General features: G+C 60.2%; 1 non-coding gene across 1 annotated transcript in view; it reads left to right on the top strand.

The window, feature by feature from the left end:
* Nucleotides 1-6,956: 6,956 nt before the first annotated feature.
* The window catches only part of LOC148314357 (18S ribosomal RNA), a 1,933-nt gene continuing 1,389 nt past the window's right edge, over nt 6,957-7,500 (top strand). Inside the window, exon 1 of the ribosomal RNA XR_015841808.1 lies at nt 6,957-7,500. This exon is cut by the window's right edge and continues 1,389 nt beyond it. This is a non-coding gene — a ribosomal RNA (18S ribosomal RNA).

Raw genomic sequence — 7,500 nt, 5'->3', positions numbered from 1 at the left:
CCCGAATAGGAGCACCTTCCCCGGGCACAGGCGGTGCCAAGCGGCCCCTAAGTTTGCCCAAATGGAAGCTCCGGAGGAGGAGTGCATGCTGCCTGACAGTGAAGCCGAATATGAGCACCTTCCCCGGGCACAGGCGGTGCCAAGCGGCCCCTAAGTCTACCCTCATGGAAGCTCCGGAGGAGGAGTGCGGGCGTGTGTCACACATGGCCCGAATAGGAGCACCTTCCCCGGGCACAGGCGGTGCCAAGCGGCCCCTAAGTTTGCCCAAATGGAAGCTCCGGAGGAGGAGTGCATGCTGCCTGACAGTGAAGCCGAATATGAGCACCTTCCCCGGGCACAGGCGGTGCCAAGCGGCCCCTAAGTTTGCCCAAATGGAAGCTCCGGAGGAGGAGTGCGGGCGTGTGTCACACTTGGCCCGAATATGAGCACCTTCCCCGGGCACAGGCGGTGCCAAGTGGCCCCTAAGTTTGCCCAAATGGAAGCTCCGGAGGAGGAGTGCGGGCGTGTGTCACACTTGGCCCGAATATGAGCACCTTCCCCGGGCACAGGCGGTGCCAAGCGGCCCCTAAGTTTGCCCTTATGGAAGCTCCGGAGGATGAGTGCATGCTGTGTGACAGTGAAGCCGAATATGAGCACCTTCCCCGGGCACGGGCGGTGCCAAGCGTCCCCTAAGTTTGCCCAAATGGAAGCTCCGGAGGAGGAGTGCGGGCGTGTGTCACACTTGGCCCGAATAGGAGCACCTTCCCCGGGCACAGGCGGTGCCAAGCGGCCCCTAAGTTTGCCCAAATGGAAGCTCCGGTGGAGGAGTGCATGCTGCATGACAGTGAAGCCGAATAGGAGCACCTTCCCCGGGCACAGGCGGTGCCAAGCGGCCCCTAAGTTTGCCCTTATGGAAGCTCCGGAGGATGAGTGCATGCTGTGTGACAGTGAAGCCGAATATGAGCACCTTCCCCGGGCACAGGCGGTGCCAAGCGGCCCCTAAGTTTGCCCTTATGGAAGCTCCGGAGGATGAGTGCATGCTGTGTGACAGTGAAGCCGAATAGGAGCACCTTCCCCGGGCACAGGCGGTGCCAAGCGGCCCCTAAGTTTACCCTCATGGAAGCTCCGGAGGAGGAGGGCGGGCGTGTGTCACACTTGGCCCGAATAGGAGCACCTTCCCCGGGCACGGACGGTGCCAAGCGGCCCCTAAGTTTGCCCAAATGGAAGCTCCGGAGGAGGAGTGCATGCTGCCTGACAGTGAAGCCGAATATGAGCACCTTCCCCGGGCACAGGCGGTGCCAAGTGGCCCCTAAGTCGGTAAAGGTTGAAATAAGTAAATAAATACAAAAAGGACGAGGGGGGGAAAAAAGGCAAAAACGTAGAAAATCCCCCCATTCATTTCAATGGGCTCGGCCGATTTGGGCTTGCGGGACCGCCGAGGGCACGCCGGAGGGCGGTTGAGTCGGTAAAAGTTGAAATAAATGAATAAATACAAAAAGGACGAGGGGGGGGGAAAAAAAAAGGCAAAAACGTATAAAATTCCCCCATTCATTTCAATGGGCTCGGCCGAATTGGGCTTGCGGGACCGCCGAGGGCACGCCGGAGGGCGGTTGAGTCGGTAAAAGTTGAAATAAATGAATAAATACAAAAAGAACGAGGGGGGGAAAAAAAGGCAAAAACGTATAAAATTCCCCCATTCATTTCAATGGGCTCGGCTAAAATGGGCCTGCAGTACTGCCGAGAGGCCGCCGGAGGACGCCCTAGTAGGCAAACGTTGATCCCCACACACGAGGGGTCAGTTAGGCGACCAGGGGTAGCGTTTAGGCGACCAGGGGTAGCGTTTAGGTGACCAGGGGAAGCGTTTAGGCGACCAGGGGTAGCGTTTAGGTGACCAGGGGTAGCGTTTAGGCGACCAGGGGTAGCGTTTAGGCGACCAGGGGTAGCGTTTAGGCGACCAGGGGTAGCTTTTAGGCGACCAGGGGTAGCTTTTAGGCGACCAGGGGTAGCGTTTAGGCGACCAGGGGCGTTGCAGTTCCGCCGAATTGCATTAGGGGCGCTGCAGTAGGCAAACGTTCTTCCCCCCTAGTCAGAGGGTCATTTGCCTACTTCCCAGGTTTACCCGGGTTTTCCAAAACACCTGGGGCACATTTTCAGGGATCACGTTTTTAGAAACAAAAATATTCATAATTTCTTCTAAGTCCCCTTTCCAGCGGGGAACTTTGAAACATTGTATCCGACCACTGAAGGCTGTTGGCGGGCACGGCGCGGCAAACAGCCCGCACTCAGGCATGGAGCTCCGGGGAAAGTTGCCTAATTTCTTCTAAGTCCCCTTTCCAGCGGGGAACTTTGAAACATTGTATCCGACCGTGGAAGGCTGTTGGCGGGCACGGCGCGGCTCATAGCCGGCCCTCGGGCACGGAGCTCCGGGTGAATTTTCACAAATTTCTTCTAAGTCCCCTTTCCAGCGGGGAACTTTGAAACATTGTATCCGACCGTGGAAGGCTGTTGGCGGGCACGGCGCGGCTCATAGCCGGCCCTCGGGCACGGAGCTCCGGGTGAATTTTACAAATTTCTTCTAAGTCCCCTTTCCAGCGGGGAACTTTGAAACATTGTATCCGACCGTGGAAGGCTGTTGGCGGGCACGGCGCGGCTCATAGCCGGCCCTCAGGCACGGAGCTCCGGGTGAATTTTCACAAATTTCTTCTAAGTCCCCTTTCCAGCGGGGAACTTTGAAACATTGTATCCGACCGTGGAAGGCTGTTGGCGGGCACGGCGCGGCTCATAGCCGGCCCTCGGGCACGGAGCTCCGGGTGAATTTTCACAAATTTCTTCTAAGTCCCCTTTCCAGCGGGGAACTTTGAAACATTGTATCCGACCGTGGAAGGCTGTTGGCGGGCACGGCGCGGCTCATAGCCGGCCCTCGGGCACGGAGCTCCGGGTGAATTTTCACAAATTTCTTCTAAGTCCCCTTTCCAGCGGGGAACTTTGAAACATTGTATCCGACCGTGGAAGGCTGTTGGCGGGCACGGCGCGGCTCATAGCCGGCCCTCAGGCACGGAGCTCCGGGTGAATTTTCACAAATTTCTTCTAAGTCCCCTTTCCAGCGGGGAACTTTGAAACATTGTATCCGACCAAAGGAAGGCTGTTGGCGGGCGCGGCGCGGCTCATAGCCGGCCCTCGGGCACGGAGCTCCGGGTGAATTTTACTCAATTCTTCTAAGTCCCCTTTCCAGCGGGGAACTTTCAAACATTGTATCCGACCACTGAAGGCTGTTGGCGGGCGCGGCGCGGCTCACAGCCCGCCATCAGGCACGGAGCTCCGGGGAAATTTGCCTCATTTCTTCTAAGTCCCCTTTCCAGCGGGGAACTTTCAAACATTGTATCCGACCAAAGGAAGGCTGTTGGCGGGCGCGGCGCGGCTCACAGCCCGCCCTCAGGCACGGAGCTCCGGTGAAATTTGCTCAATTCTTCTAAGTCCCCTTTCCAGCGGGGAACTTTGAAACATTGTATCCGACCAAAGGAAGGCTGTTGGCGGGCACGGCGCGGCTCATAGCCGGCCCTCGAGCACGGAGCTCCGGGGGAATTTGCCTCATTTCTTCTAAGTCCCCTTTCCAGCGGGGAACTTTGAAACATTGTATCCGACCAAAGGAAGGCTGTTGGCGGGCACGGCGCGGCTCATAGCCGGCCCTCGAGCACGGAGCTCCGGGGGAATTTGCCTCATTTCTTCTAAGTCCCCTTTCCAGCGGGGAACTTTGAAACATTGTATCCGACCAAAGGAAGGCTGTTGGCGGGCACGGCGCGGCTCATAGCCGGCCCTCGAGCACGGAGCTCCGGGGGAATTTGCCTCATTTCTTCTAAGTCCCCTTTCCAGCGGGGAACTTTGAAACATTGTATCCGACCACTGAAGGCTGTTGGCGGGCACGGCGCGGCTCATAGCCGGCCCTCGGGCACGGAGCTCCGGGTGAATTTGCCTCATTTCTTCTAAGTCCCCTTTCCAGCGGGGAACTTTGAAACATTGTATCCGACCGTGGAAGGCTGTTGGCGGGCACGGCGCGGCTCATAGCCGGCCCTCGGGCACGGAGCTCCGGGTGAATTTGCCTCATTTCTTCTAAGTCCCCTTTCCAGCGGGGAACTTTGAAACATTGTATCCGACCACTGAAGGCTGTTGGCGGGCGCGGCGCGGCTCACAGCCCGCCCTCAGGCACGGAGCTCCGGGGAAATTTGCCTCATTTCTTCTAAGTCCCCTTTCCAGCGGGGACCTTTCAAACATTGTATCCGACCACTGAAGGCTGTTGGCGGACGCGGCGCGGCTCACAGCCCGCCCTCAGGCACGGAGCTCCGGGGAAATTTGCCTCATTTCTTCTAAGTCCCCTTTCCAGCGGGGAACTTTCAAACATTGTATCCGACCACTGAAGGCTGTTGGCGGGCGCGGCGCGGCTCACAGCCCGCACTCAGGCACGGAGCTCCGGGGAAATTTGCCTCATTTCTTCTAAGTCCCCTTTCCAGCGGGGACCTTTCAAACATTGTATCCGACCACTGAAGGCTGTTGGCGGACGCGGCGCGGCTCACAGCCCGCCCTCAGGCACGGAGCTCCGGGGAAATTTGCCTCATTTCTTCTAAGTCCCCTTTCCAGCGGGGAACTTTCAAACATTGTATCCGACCACTGAAGGCTGTTGGCGGGCGCGGCGCGGCTCACAGCCCGCACTCAGGCACGGAGCTCCGGGGAAATTTGCCTCATTTCTTCTAAGTCCCCTTTCCAGCGGGGACCTTTCAAACATTGTATCCGACCACTGAAGGCTGTTGGCGGACGCGGCGCGGCTCACAGCCCGCCCTCAGGCACGGAGCTCCGGGGAAATTTGCCTCATTTCTTCTAAGTCCCCTTTCCAGCGGGGACCTTTCAAACATTGTATCCGACCACTGAAGGCTGTTGGCGGACGCGGCGCGGCTCACAGCCCGCCCTCAGGCACGGAGCTCCGGGGGAATTTGCCCCCTCATTTCTTCTAAGTCCCCTTTAGGCGACCAGGGGTTGACAATTTAGGTGACCAGGGGTTGACAATTTAGGCGACCAGGGGTGACTTTTAGGCGACCAGGGGTGAGGTTTAGGCGACCAGGGGTGAGGTTTAGGCGACCAGGGGTAGCGTTTAGGCGACCAGGGGCGTTGCAGTTCCGCCGAATTGCATTAGGGGCGCTGCAGTAGGCAAACGTTTTTCCCCCTAGTCAGAGGGTCATTTGCCTACTTCCCAGGTTTACCCGGGTTTTCCAAAACACCTGGGGCACATTTTTAGGAACCACGTTTTTAGAAACAAAAATTCTTCTATGTCCACCTCCGTGAAAGAAATTGCCCAATGGTTCCCGCGGAAGAGAGCTGCCAGGCGGACGCATACTGCAATAACGGCCGCCCTGGCGCTCTGGTGGATGTTATCCTCGAAATTTCTTCTATGTGCCCATTCCAGCGGGCAACTTGCGAACAATGGTGTCCGACCATGGAAGGCTGTTGGCGGACGCGGCGCGGCTCACAGCCCGCCCTCAGGCACGGAGCTCCGGGGGAATTTTCCCCTCATTTCTTCTAAGTCCCCATTCCAGCGGGGAGCTTGCAAACGTGGTATCCGACCACTGAAGGCTGTTGGCGGGCACGGCCCCACCAGCGCAACACGGCACTTCCTATGACTCGGGTCCGACGCAGGAGGAGCGGTCCTCCCGGCCCCACCACACGGCACTTCCTATGACTCGGGTCCGACGCAGGAGGAGCGGTCCTCCCGGCCCCGCCACACGGCACTTCCTATGACTCGGGTCCGACGCAGGAGGAGCGGTCCTCCCGGCCCCGCCACACGGCACTTCCTATGACTCGGGTCCGACGCAGGAGGAGCGGTCCTCCCGGCCCCGCCACACGGCACTTCCCATGACTCGGGTCCGACGCAGGAGGAGCGGTCCTCCCGGCCCCACCACCGCCACACGGCACTTCCCATGACCCGGGTCCGACGCAGGAGGAGCGGTCCTCCCGGCCCCACCGCAGCACACACAACCACTGACCGATTGGCAATCATGACCCGCCATCGGAGGGCCCCTGCCGGCCCCGGCCTCGCGCCGGGGTGTTCGGGTGGACGGTTCCTTCGGCCTGCGGGTCGACCTCTGAGCGTTGGCCGGCACCGCAGCACCGCAGCACACACATAACCACTGACCGATTGGCAATCATGACCCGCCATCGGAGGGCCCCTGCCGGCCCCGGCCTCGCGCCGGGGTGTTCGGGTGGACGGTTCCTTCGGCCTGCGGGTCGACCTCTGAGCGTTGGCCGGCACCGCAGCACACACACAACCACTGACCGATTGGCAATCATGACCCGCCATCGGAGGGCCCCTGCCGGCCCCGGCCTCGCGCCGGGGTGTTCGGGTGGACGGTTCCTTCGGCCTGCGGATCGACCTCTAGCGCACCAACCAGCGCGAAACCGCTTTCGTCGCGAGACCGAGACGACCCTGTCGCGTGCCCGTCGGCCACACGGGCCCAGAGATGCCCTACACGGGAGTTCCGCCGCGCTCGCGGGTGCCCCGCCACGAGAGGGGTGCGGGAGCCCAGGCCCGCGTCAGCCGAGCGGTCCTTTCCGAAAAAGCATGTTTCTCAAACCCTACCGGCGTCTGTCAGAAGACGCCGCCTCCGAGTGCGTGTTGCGGTCGCGGGCGTGCGGGCGGCTCCGGCTCCCTCCCGCGACTGACCGCCACGCGGTAACGCGGCCTCTACGGACCGAGTACATACCGAGGCCCAGCCGACTTCCTCACCGCGCACGGGGGCTGAATCGGTAACGGAAATTTCGGTAGCCCACGTCCGAAAAAAATGAGAGAGAAAAAACAACGAGGGAGGCTGGGGTGCCGCCGGGGGTAACCCCGCGGGAGGCCGTCTCCCGCGGGCGCCGCCCGGTCCCCGCGCCCGGCTCCCCGCTCAGCTCCGGTTCCAATGCAAGAAACACAGACCGCCGGACGCGAGGGCTACCTGGTTGATCCTGCCAGTAGCATATGCTTGTCTCAAAGATTAAGCCATGCAAGTCTAAGTACACACGGTTCCGATACAGTGAAACTGCGAATGGCTCATTAAATCAGTTATGGTTCCTTTGATCGCTCCACCGTTACTTGGATAACTGTGGCAATTCTAGAGCTAATACATGCAAACGAGCGCCGACCCGTCTCCGCGGGGACGCGCGCATTTATCAGACCCAAAACCCACGCGGGTTCGGTTTGCCGCGGTGCAGCGGGCCCGCCGGCTTTCACAGCCGGCGGGCTGTCGGTCTCCGCGGTGCCGCCGGCCCGGCCCCCCCTTTGGTGACTCTAGATAACGCCCGAGCCGATCGCCGGCCCCCCCGCGGCGGCGACGTCTCATTCGAATGTCTGCCCTATCAACTTTCGATGGTACTTTCTGCGCCTACCATGGTGACAACGGGTAACGGGGAATCAGGGTTCGATTCCGGAGAGGGAGCCTGAGAAACGGCTACCACATCCAAGGAAGGCAGCAGGCGCGCAAATTACCCACTCCCGAC

Source organism: Idiotropiscis lumnitzeri, unplaced genomic scaffold (genome assembly GCF_059441095.1).
Source record: "Idiotropiscis lumnitzeri isolate Australia: NSW breed Sydney's pygmy pipehorse unplaced genomic scaffold, RoL_Ilum_1.0 HiC_scaffold_313, whole genome shotgun sequence".
Lineage (NCBI taxonomy): Eukaryota > Metazoa > Chordata > Actinopteri > Syngnathiformes > Syngnathidae > Idiotropiscis > Idiotropiscis lumnitzeri.
Note: the sequence above shows the minus strand (reverse complement) of the source record. Positions and strands in the feature narration are given on the sequence as shown.